The sequence below is a fragment of the Pistacia vera genome, unplaced genomic scaffold (genome assembly GCF_008641045.1).
Source record: "Pistacia vera cultivar Batoury unplaced genomic scaffold, PisVer_v2 Contig249, whole genome shotgun sequence".
In the NCBI taxonomy this organism is placed as follows: Eukaryota; Viridiplantae; Streptophyta; class Magnoliopsida; order Sapindales; family Anacardiaceae; genus Pistacia; species Pistacia vera.
In genome coordinates, this window is record NW_022196056.1 from 600,503 (window position 1) to 613,243 (window position 12,741).

A 12,741-nucleotide genomic window follows, 5' to 3' on the forward strand; every position below is an offset into this window, starting at 1 on the left:
CAAATTTCAAGAAACCGTTGGTTCCGGTTCCGGTTCCTTCAAAAAGTGTAAGGTACCCGAAACCGAACACCCCTAGCATTTACAATTCCATCAAAGATAATTATCTTTATTGGTTCTAAGACACGATCTTCTATCCGTTTCAAAAGTAAGCAATTGAAGCGCTGAATTGAAACTCTAATACTATTAAAACATGAATTAAAATCCTAATATTGTACTACTAGAACATGAATTATAAAATAAGAAATTTTTATAACTACACCTTTATTAAGTTATAACCTCCTCATAGTAATAAAATTAGTTAGTCCGACCATTATGACTAAAGAGAGGTTTTATTGTAACTCACAAATTATTTAATCTAACCAAACAACATCCTAAAACTGGATCGTTAGTAACATTCAAAACATCCTAAAACTAGATTGTCAATAACATTCAAAACATCTAAAGACTAAAATCAAACATGCTTTTTCTGACAAGCCAAGTTCCAAATCCCCCAACACATGTTCTCCAACCTCATGTTTCTCTCCTAAGGACTCCTGGTTGCTTGAGCACGAACCCATGAGCGATGGAGATCTATCTCATCAAAGCCAATGATAACTTCTTCAACAAAGGATCAGGTAGGACTGAACCTGCCTCTCTCTCTATCTCATAAAAACATGGACGATTTAACGTCGTCAAGGCCTGGACCCACATCAAGAATTACTTCAAGATAACTATTAATCCAGTCGTTTCCGACCATTAAAAGAAAGTTGAGAACTTGATGGACTCTTCTTAAAGAAGGAAGAAGAAAAGAGAATGGCGTTAATTGTTTGTTATACAATAAGGACAGCGTGTCGTGAATTCAAAGGAAGAGACGAACAGAGGGAGAGAAATTAGGGATTTTGGTGTTTTAAGAACAGTAAAACACTGTAAATCTGTTAACTTGTTATAACTGTTTACTCTCTAAACTCTACTCAAAGATGTGCTGACATGGCCAGTCTGACTGGCTGGATCGGATAACCCAGGAACCGGCCCTGTGACCGAGTCAAGGGGCGGTCCGGGTTTTAAAACATTGCCTAAAACAATATAATGAAAGTCCCAAAACTCATCCAGACACTTAAAAATTCATACCAACAAAACTCGTACCAATAATAAAATTTTACTATCACAAGTAACTGTATGGTTTACACACCTTTAATTACCTAACTCCGTTTCTGAACCTTAATATATAATCTAGAACAGTGTGTATGAACCCAACACACTGGATCCAAAAATCTATTATCAAATACTAAATCAAAAATGATATCCCAGATTCTGGTTGTGTTGCATTGCTCTTAACTTGCCCGCTCAACATGATGGAAATAGCACAATAAATCTGCCCTAATCAAAAAACTCCGCTTAGCAGAAAATTTCAAATACATATTGGTAACAGATAGAACTCTAAACTTGAGCGTAAAAGTAACAGCAATATGAAAAAACATAGGTCACAAACAAGGGAAGAGCATACCCAAACCTAAGCATAAAGAAACTTTCAAGCTTCTTTCCTGGTTATCCTGTCATGTAACAAGGAAAAAACTTTTCAAATGACAGTCCAATTCCAAGGCAAGGAAACAATCTTCTAATCTAGACCTTAACAATGCTTAATACTGCAGCATTATAAAGTTATCAAGATATTGAACAATGAACAAATACAATGATTTCCTGGGCTCCAAAAATTTAATCAATATAAATTCCAATAACTAGATCAACAATATATGGTTACTATAAATTACTTACCTGAAGCAATATATTCCCAAAGCTGCCGTAATTTCATGAATAACAGATGTGGCAAAGTGGAGATAGAGGGCCACTAGGTTTAGCAAAAGAGAATCGTCAGGCACAAAGCACAAAATATAAAAGCTATGTCACATTAAAAGTACTTTCTCTCTGATCATGAACAAGAAATACACTTTATGTGAAACTAAAAAGAAAAATCATAGAATTTATAAAAAAGTTTAATCATAATTTTATGCACATAAAGGAACAATGATTGTCTATAATATTCATATTTAATTACTTCTCCAGAAAGAAAATTTAATGAGATTACTAGGTCAACTGACCAGGCTGATACAAAACAGAGTTTCTGGAAGATGCTGTATGAAATGCAGATTCACAGGATATTCTCAACATGCATATTGCTTAATAATTCAATAATACTATTTACCTGTAAATACACAGTACCCAAGCAGAACCCAGCATTCATCAACTAATGGAACTCTGCAACAATGAACAAAAGGTGTCCATAAATGAAAAAGAGCCAACAGTCCAGACTAAGTACTGACAAAAATGGCCGCTGAATACACTAAGTAAACCAAACTTCAACACACCCATCATTTAGTCTGGCAGTAAGTGCATTTGCAATGGCAAAGGGAAGATACAATAGTGACTGCACAAGTAACACATAAAACTTAGAAACCCCAATTTTGATATGAGAATTAATCCAAAAAACATGCAGGGCATGTAATGTTATCAAAATTCAAACACTTCAAAGAGGAACAGGAAGGTAGAAAAAAATTGTTTTCCATCTATCTCTGAAACGTAAATAATCTGTAGTCCAGCCAGTAAACAATGAGTAACAACAAAAAAGGGAAAACTATAAATCAATTGTGCAAGAAAGTGAAAAGAAAAAATAAATTTCCAATAATTCTAAAAAGCAAAGCGCTGGTCTCATAAATCAAGTGAATGCTACATACCATGCACATGTTAGTTTTCAGTCCCTTGGGTTCATCACACAAATGAGCCAGAATCATCCTTCCCTATCAACATAAGTTTTTAATCAGCAACAATCGAACAACGAATTCAATCATATACTGAAAAGGAAATTTCAACAAAAGAAAAAGGAATATATATATACACACACACACACACACACAAAATATTTTCTTACTTGAATAAATTTATGAAAAGCAAATTTTTGAGTAAATGTGTTAAATAAACCTTAAGCAAAACCTTCTTTTAATTTTTTTTTTATTTTCGACTTCCAAAGATTATAATATAAATTTTCATAACTTTGATCAGACCTAACATAAGCTAAAGTCAACCAAAACTTAAATCAAGTCAACATTACGTTGACTTTTAATATGAATTAACAAAAAAAAAAGGTGAAATTTTCTTGGTATAAACATAGATAGTAACTCAAATTTCTTTAATAATTTTGAGCAGCTAAACGGTGACGTTTGATATGTAAGAAAGTGGTAGGTGAAGGGTAAAGAATAACGTCCTTTAAAATATAGTTAAGATTTTAATTTGGGAAAGCAAGAACATTCTTAGAGACGAAACACAAAATAAACTCACAAAATCCATGTCTTTTTCCCTCAAATTAGAATAAAAAACATCCAAAAAATAAGCATGATTCAACTCTAAAATAAATTAAATTGAAATGAGCAATATACATACCAAAACTAATAAAACAGAGAACGGAGTTAATTGTGGTACCTTGAGTAGTGAAAGGTTCAACAATTTTAGTCTTCAAAAGTTTTAAGAGCGAATAGCATGAGAAAGAGAATGAGAGAATAAGAGAGTAAAGAATTTTAGAAATAAAATCATAAAAAGCAAGCCGAGCCGTAGAAAAAAAGAGTGGAGAGAGTTTTAAACTTTTATTATGATGTGGGCTTGGAATATATATATTAATAGCAAGTTTTTTATGGGCTTGGATATATGTAAAATAGTTCTCATTTTCAAAAAATTTGAGAGTAGGCCTAGGCATATATATTAGTAGCAATTTTTTGGGGACCTATATATTAGTATTTTTTTTTTTTTTTTTTTTAAAATTTGGCCAACCCTCACGGGCTGGATCCGTCCCAAACACACACACACAACACACAAAAAAAAATCCATCATATATTCCTAGTGATGCACAAACTCCAAGTCCGGGCACCATGACTCATTCACAGAACAGACCCCCAATCGAGACATCATTAGTTCGGAAATGACAGATACTAGAAGGCTATAGCAGCAACTAACACAACAATGAGCACATTATTTGGTTCTTCCATTAAATGGCAACAGGCAAACGATAATTTGTTTCAAATGTAATCTTCACTTGCAATAATGAATATATCAAAAATTCAAAGAAGTTAAGAGATTCTATGATGCAGAAACATAAATGTTATATCTTACCACAAGGAACCCAAACGCAAGTCCAGTTCCCCAATACAACTAAAGTGGATAGTTCCTCATTATATCAGAAGGAGACAAATAATCCTGCATAAGAAAACGTATCCAGTATAAGAACGCAAATATCCAGAAATAGTGTTAAACGTGAGAAACAGTGGGCAAAAGCGAGGTATACCATGCAAGCACCCTCCGATAAGTACAACAAAAGGGTAAAGCTGTCAAGAACAAACAACAACGCCTAATAAGCATATTGGAATTACGAATCAAGTACCAAACTTAAAGAATTACCATAGCCAAGCCAGTAACATGCTTCCTTTGTGCATGAACGACATTGTAGACATTCGACACGCTGCAAAGAAAGATAGAAACACACAAGGGAGATCAAGAAGAACTCAGCAAAAAAGCTTGAATGAGGCCATACATTTGAGCCCAAATTAAGCCAGGTATAGTCTAATTATGAATTCTGGTGAAAAAAAAATACATATGTACAAAATATCTTAGCCATTCCAATTTCAAAATGCCTTCCATGCTAAGAATTGAGCCCAAATAAACTATACAGACATGGACAGAAGACCATAACAAAAAAGAAATCAGGATGGCAGAAACACCAATAAAAAGTCTAGATGCCTATTCCATATTGTGGGTTCACAAACCCCAACCGTTTGGAAGCTGCACTGAGAATAAACTTGTAATAAAATGAATAAGCAACAAATGACTCTACAAAAAAAATCAATCTACAAGTGAGTAAGCAAGAATATGGACATCATAGAGTACATGTACATGGACCAAAGCCAGGTTCAAATTTCAACCTTTAGGATAAAAAAACCACTTACTTGGAGTAAAGCGTAGGAATAACAGCAAAGGCTATCTCATATATAACACGCTTTGTAAGTTGTGATCCTGAAGTTAAAAAAAGGGGAAATAAGTATGTAACCAAAAAAATTATAGCACAAAACAGAACAAGTTAGTGTGCAAATCCAAAAAGATGGAAAAGAGAAAACAATGGTAATATCAAGAGGTATTATAGCATATGCTAAGAAAACACTGAATGAATCACTAACCAAACTATCATCATGTTTCCTGAGATAATTATTACAATAGCTACCACAACATGCATCATTAGCTGTCAATCAACATTTGAAGGTTATTTTTTTTCAGCAAACAATAATACTTCCTTTTCAGGTAACAAACATATCACGCAACAGAAAAACACGTAATAGTATGCAAACACAACTGAGTTGGCAAGGGCAGTCAGGAGCAAAAAAAATCAAAGATATATCATATTATCATAAGAAGTAGTGATGATGTGTAGAAAAGTGTCTAAAATCCAGAATGCATTGGGGCAGCATGTGCCACCAAGCCAACCACTCTACATGAAACATATTGTATCCTACATGAATAAAGAAATGTTAAATATGAAGGGCCAATATAGTCTGCTGGAAAAGCCCTCTCAAAAGATGTTTCTAGGCCAACGTTCTAAAATAACAACACAATAAAAACAATACAGAGACCACATTCCATCAACAGTAAGCAATATGAAAATTATTCGTATTAAAGTCTAAAGACAGTTTCACAACTAACATCACCACATAATATTCAAAATGGAGCATCGAATGTCCCATATGAAGGTTTTGAGCAAATAATCTATTCATAAATGAGAACCAATACTCTGTCATAACTATATCCAGTATAATTAAATTTATGTGTTCAAGTGTCAAAGTTTCTGAGCTATAGTGAAGCGCATGTCAAATATAGTAATCACCGTTCCTAATTATGTAGCCTTACCATTAATCAGTGGCACCCATTCAAGAAGGGGATAGAATTCCCAAAATGCTGAGCCCACCATTCAGCACCTATGAAAAGAATCAAGTGAACTATCAAAGGGAAACAGAGAAAATTAAAATTAAAAATACATAAATATATACTTTACGTGCAAGAAGGAAAAATTTGTAAGAGCATACCGACTAAGGCTGTAAAAAAGTGGGCTACATAGATAAGCATAAGACCCTCTGTAGGTCCATTGACCACCGGAAGAATAAGGGTATGGTAAAATAGCTGAAAACAACACAAAACATCAATATTGATGATTTAGTTAACAAAAACTAGGGCAAATAGAACTTATATAGAGAAAACACTACTGGAAACAGAAACCCATCTTTAAGTCATAATTAGAAGGCTGCAGACACAAAGAAAGGCCTTAAATATATAAATATATCATCATACAGGGTTAAAGAGCAGTCATCTTTTGATGTATAAATCAATAACTTTATAGTTTGCTTAGTGCTGACTCTATTCAATTTATGCAAAAGAAAGAACCAGTATGGCTTGGATACTTACTGTTCCCTGTTGCTCCATAAAATGGAACAGCTGAAATTACCCAGAACCAGAAAGTATCTCTTCCACACATGGCAGTGCTTCCGAAAGCCATGGCCTCAAGCTGAAAGCAGCGACAACATATCAAAAGGAATTGCAGTGACACACAGTACCAAAATAACAGCAAAAGATGGTATATTCATACCGCACATGCAAGTGCATCACAGCCTGCAATAGATGGAAACACCAAGAATTAATTTCATCAACATTGCATTAATGTCAAACAGTAAATACTGGGCAAAATACATAATAAAGGGAAATCACCATGGTCAAAAAGCTCGCCCAATGGACTAGATGAATTTGTCCGTCGTGCTTGCTTCCCATCGACAGCATCAAAAGTCTAACATGTAGCTGGTATCAGAAAATCATGCCAAAAGGAATAATATTGCACTAATGCATGCACAGAAAATAACCCATACATAATTGGGCAGTAGAACAAACCTGATACAAGAATAGAAGTAAGCCATGTGCAAAATGAACCATCTTGGTGGAGGTGAATCCAAACGAGGTGGAATATATCTGAACATAAATTAAATCAAAAGTAATAAAAGTAAAATTGTTTAAAATATGAAGCGCATCTTCGTGAAAAAGGCCTTCACAATATCAAATAATCTAAAAAAGTTTGCACCTAGAATCTTCTCAGTCACCCACATATATTACAACTTGTGAATGCAAAACTATACCCAATTCCCATTGGTGTGAACCTCAGTACTTAAAACTATCATGCATCAGTTGCAATATTAATTTTCACTTCATACATTATCAAGTGGAAAACCTAACATATATAAAATTATAAAAACAAGGAAGCAAAGAAATTGCTACTTACATATCCAAGCAGTGCAGATATGAGTAAGAACATGAACCCAGTAAGTGTATCTAAGAAAAACAACATAACCAATGAGCAAAAAGCCAAGAAATCAAGAATCTTCCCGACAAACACTTCAAAATACAACTAAAGTGTGATTAAGAAATATCTTACCATGTGTGGTCTGAAGAAAATCCCGAAACAAACACAGAAACAAAACACCACAAAAAAAAGGTGTAAAAAAAACATATGTAACGGAACAAAATAAAATAAAACAAAAGGAAGAGAAGAGAATATTAAGAAAAGAAAAAAGAAACATACGGCATCCATAGAGGGAAGATTTTGACGAAACGACCCCAAAAAGGTTGTAATACATATTTGGCAAGATAAGAATGGTCAACCCCACTGTATTTGTATCTGTGCAACGCTGCTAATCCATGTGCTCCTATATATCCAATTTTTATTTTTCTTGTATTTTTTTTGGGCAGTGTCAAGTCTCTTCACTGATTCTGGGCAGATAAAATCCAATGAAGAAATTATGTAATTGTAATTAAGTAAACAATGAAGAAGAATCATATACAGTATGTTACGCACGCATTTATAGATTGGATCTGAAATGAGGGAGATGTATGAAGAAAATAAAAGGAGAAAGGGATTATTTAAAAGACAAAAAGAAGAAAAAAAGTGAAGATACCTTAAGAAAGGAGAGATCGAAAAGAGACGGAGATTGGGAACGAAAAGGAAAGGTGTGAAACGCAAGCGTTTTATGTCCCTCCGCCCTATAGTATAGGGAGGAGTGAGAGTGAAAGTGAAGCCTATTCTTGAGGAAATGGAGATGAAAATGTGTCACTGCAGTGGAGTTTGGAGTTACTAAAAAACGACGTCGGATTTAATAATAAAACATGGGTTAACTATTTCATTGACTTTTGACTTTCACAATTGAAGAATCAAACACGCGTGAAAGGTGGAACGTATTCCTTGTTCCCAGATATAAAGTATATAAAGCAAAAAGCCTCGATCTTTTTCATCGACTATTTAATTTAATAAAATGAGCTTCATTTAATTATGTAAAAAGATTCTATTTATCAAGTGTAAAGCACATCCATTCCTTGGTTAACTTGTATTACTTAGTCCTTAATAGACAAGAATATCATCACAATATAAAACATATTCGTCAGGATAATGGTCCACATTCTACGTTGATTCTGGTTTTTGGTTTTCTTCTACAATAACTTAGGATTTAATATTATTAATTAATGGTCCCTCGTGACTACTTCAGTGCTAAGACATGACCATTGGTTTTAATCCCTAAATTTTGGACTTGGACCTTCACCAAATCTTTCAAGTCTCAATTCACACACGTGTTCAATTCTTTTACTACAATAAAATTCATAGATATATTTTGGGGCAAAGTGAGGGTCAGATTACAACATGGTCAATAATAATTGAAGGAACATTTGTAGAATCAGTGATCCAGTTAAGCAAGCACAGACATCAATGTGGCACTGTTCCTCATGAGATATTGGGGTTGAGCTTGGATTTCATATTCATTTATCTCCATAAAACACACTCCTGCCGCACGGTCACTAATAAAATATCCAAATCAAGTAAACAAATTAATAATATGATTTTGATGCAATTATTTTCGAAAAAAAGGTTTCGTAAATGAAGACATCCTCGAAAAATAGTTAGCTAGACTCCATTACGCCAACGTAAGGCTTACTGATGACCCCATAAATAAGTTCCCACCATGCTCTTCAACTTCACTAACAGAGTCAAGTGCTGCTCCATCATTTCCATGCAATACTTTTACAATCTTCCCTCCCAATCTATCTTAACCCTACAGGATCATTATCATACCGACCCCTCACAGTTTTAGAATCCAACTCCGTATCTTTACTTCTCCGAATTTTTCCTCTGCACTGTTCAGAGCTACCCGAATTCTCCTTCAGTGTTCGTTCTAAGTTATCAGGAAACCTTGGAAGCCGACAAAAACTTGTGGACTGTAAATTGTTGAATTGAAGCCAGAATCTTAAGACTTGAAATTTAGTTGATTCAGCAACTAAAAGAAATGAATTGTCCTTGCTTAGAGCCACCCCATTTGGAAATGCTAAGCCTTTAAACATCACTGTACTTCCTTGCTATGTGGATCGTTTTCAATAGCCTCCCAGTTCTATCACCTCCGATCAATGCCAATATATATCTCTGCAACATTCAACAATTGTGTTATTTAAATCAGAAATAGCAAAAAAAGAAAAAGAAAAAAAGGGTACTTCTTTGGTAGATGATGCTACTGTCTGAAAATAAAACTCAGTTTTGGAATCAATGTCCAAGGCATTTGTGAAGCGGAAGGGACGCCTTCGGCCGAAGCAACGAGTGCTGGGCCTGACCACCGTTAGGTCCGACAACCATTAGCCCAAAATAGGCATCTGCAATGAAGAGATCACAAACTTTCGGGGTGAATTTAAGGCCCAATGGTCTCCCAAAGTGGGTTCGTCCGAGGTGTTGGTTGACCCATCACATACCTCTCGGTGCCTATTCAAAAATATACATTCAATTGTCAGTAAAAATCCAAAGAATAATAAATTGCAAAATAGTATGGTAATTTAGTATTTCATATTTTGGATGGTATTTTGAAAAAGTAAGAGTTGGGTGGGAATAATGAGGTGTAGAATTAAAAATTAACAAAAACATCCTCTAAGTTTGTTAATTTACTAAACTCTTGTAAAAAATATTAAAAATTATAAAAACCCCCACCCCATTAACCATCATTCAAGGGGGGTTGGAGTCACCGTATCGGTGCATGACATGGCTGGATCTGGCCAGTCGCGCGTCGAGATGGCATTTTCCAGCCAGATCGGCGTGGATTTGGTCGAAAAAGGTCAGATCTGGCCTGTTTGATTGTAACGATGACCAAATATCTAGCCTTTCTGGCCAGATTTCAGTGGATGGCCAGAAAATGATAAATTAACGCACTATCCTCCAGATCCAGCTATTATACCAGATTCCGACCACCTTTGGCGGGTGTGTCAGAATCTGGAAAGTGGTGGATGGGGTGTTTTTATTACTTTTTAAACTTTTTAGAGGATATTTAGTTAAATTAACAAACTAAGGGGTTTAAAATTAATAATAAAATAAATAGGTATAAGAATAGGGTACAAATGTGTATTTTGGGTTTGGGGAGGATTGAGATATGATCGTGTAAAAATAATTAAGAACAGACCCTTTTATGTCCCCTCATATGAGTCATATCATTTGTGCTCCTATTAATAGAAGAACGTACTTGCGTCTACTAGATCGCAATTTTTGCATAATTAAGTCAACCCTCTTATGCTAGTAAGTAACTAAAGCACCCATTATTATGCTAAATATTAGAGCCTCGCCCCATTATTACTTCATGAATGACATTTTTCCTTTGAACATAAGTTTTAAAAACTAAATACTATCCTAAAACTGATCAAATCATAGTTATGATTATGAACCAAAACTAACACAAATATTTATTAACTACAAACTTCAAAAACTAGCAAATAAAAACCCAAAGAATCTTTGAGTGGGAGAGTTGAATTTATTATTTATTTTGGGAAATGTCCCACCATTGAAATTGTCTCTAAAATTTGGAATAATAGTAATAACTTGTAAATCCCGCACATAATTTGTACCATTTTAGGTGAAGAAATTCCGACCCAAAGGAAATGGGGTTTCCCTTTAGATATGTATACAAGACAGCTAGTAAACTTAACAATAAAGCTGAAAATTTAAAAGATTATCATAAACTTGCCTGTTTGGTGCAGTGAAAGCAAACTCAGTCCAACCAACCTCTGGTCCTCGCCATTTAAGGATTCTACCATCGGAAACACCGGCATAGGGCCATGTCATTGCAGTCAAAGGCAATGCTTTGGGACCCAAAAAACCAGGCAGCTCAAGTTGCTTGTAGTTCTTCAGGCCATCCATGGCGTGATCAGAACATACCATTGCAACAGGAAAGTGGAAGAAGAAGAAGAACAAATGGCGGACAAAGAAAGTTTCTTCTTCCTGATATTCATTGTGTGAGGAGAAAGACTGCTACAGGTTTCGATATAGCAGAGTTTTGGTTTTTACAACCTGACAGGCCTACGTAAATTATTCGTAAAGGGGCCTCTTCATTCAGACTTTACAATCAATAATAAATTAATTAACGATAGGAAATGTATTCTAAAATTAAGATATGAATGATAGGGATGGATTCTATCTATAAGTAGGATAATTTATAATCCCATATGTACAGTAGGTATTACGGAATTAATTTTGTGCGCTTATTATACGTGTACTTTGTAATCCCAATCATGAGAATGGAATTTTTAAGTACTTATTCTGCAAATACTTGAAATATTTGTTAAAACTTATTCCAAGTTTAAAATGAGTCACTTAATTAATTCTTCTTGTAGTTGGTGAATAGTTGTGTGGAATTGAATCTTGATCCTACCACTGTGGAGTTAGAAAATGCATTTCCAAGGACAAGTAGTAAAACTAAAAAATATATAGAATAAGAATAACAGGAGGACTCCAGTCGAGGTCATTCCTTGTCGGTGCATACTCAATATCTAAGTATATAATAAATATTTGATAAACTTTATATATATAAATGTGGATCTAGGATTTTTGTCAAGGGGGTTTTCGTGACTCCGTCATTGTTTGTCAAACAACTAGTGAAAAATTAAAAAAAATCACCAAACCTTAAGCAAAGAAAATAATATAATATCAATAATCTAAAAGAAAAAAGCAACAAGTCAATAACACATATTTTAGCACTTGATAAAATCATGAGAAGTAAAACTTGAGCAAATTATATTAAAAATAACATTTAATTCACGAGGAAACATAAGAAATTTTTACGTGGAAAAACCCCTTCAATTAAAGAGAGCAAAAGACCACGAGAATCTAACGATCCACTTAAAGCCAATATAATAAAAGAGTTTACAACAATCACAATCCACCCAAATGTTATATACAAATTTATTTCTCTCTTTTTTTTCTTCTAATTTTTTTTTTTTTTTTTTGTTTAAAAGATTATAATATAAATTTCATAACTTTGATCAAGCTTAGCTTAAGCTGAAGTCAACCAAAACTTAAATTAAGTTAACGTTACCTTGACTTTTAATATAAATTAAGAAAAACATGGGAAATTTCTTAATATAAACATAGATATAACACAATTTCTTTAAAATTTGAGCCGCTAAACGGTGACGTTTGAAATATAGGAAAGTGGTGGATGAAGGGTAAAGAATAACGTCAGTAAATATAGTTAAGGTTTAATTTAGGAAAGCATGATATTCTTAACACACAAACAAACTTACAAGATCCATGTATTTTTCCATCAAATTAGAATAAAAAACCTTTAAAAAATAAAGATGATTCAACCCTAAAATAAATTAAAATGAAATGAGCAATAT

The 12,741-nt window shown here is 33.9% G+C and overlaps 2 pseudogenes; both read right to left on the bottom strand.

Moving 5' to 3' along the window:
* Positions 1-1,119: 1,119 nt before the first annotated feature.
* Positions 1,120-8,870, bottom strand: LOC116132131 (annotated as a pseudogene).
* A 127-nt stretch (positions 8,871-8,997) lies between these two features.
* LOC116132132 lies at positions 8,998-11,284 on the bottom strand (annotated as a pseudogene).
* Between the last annotated feature and the right edge of the window lie 1,457 nt (positions 11,285-12,741).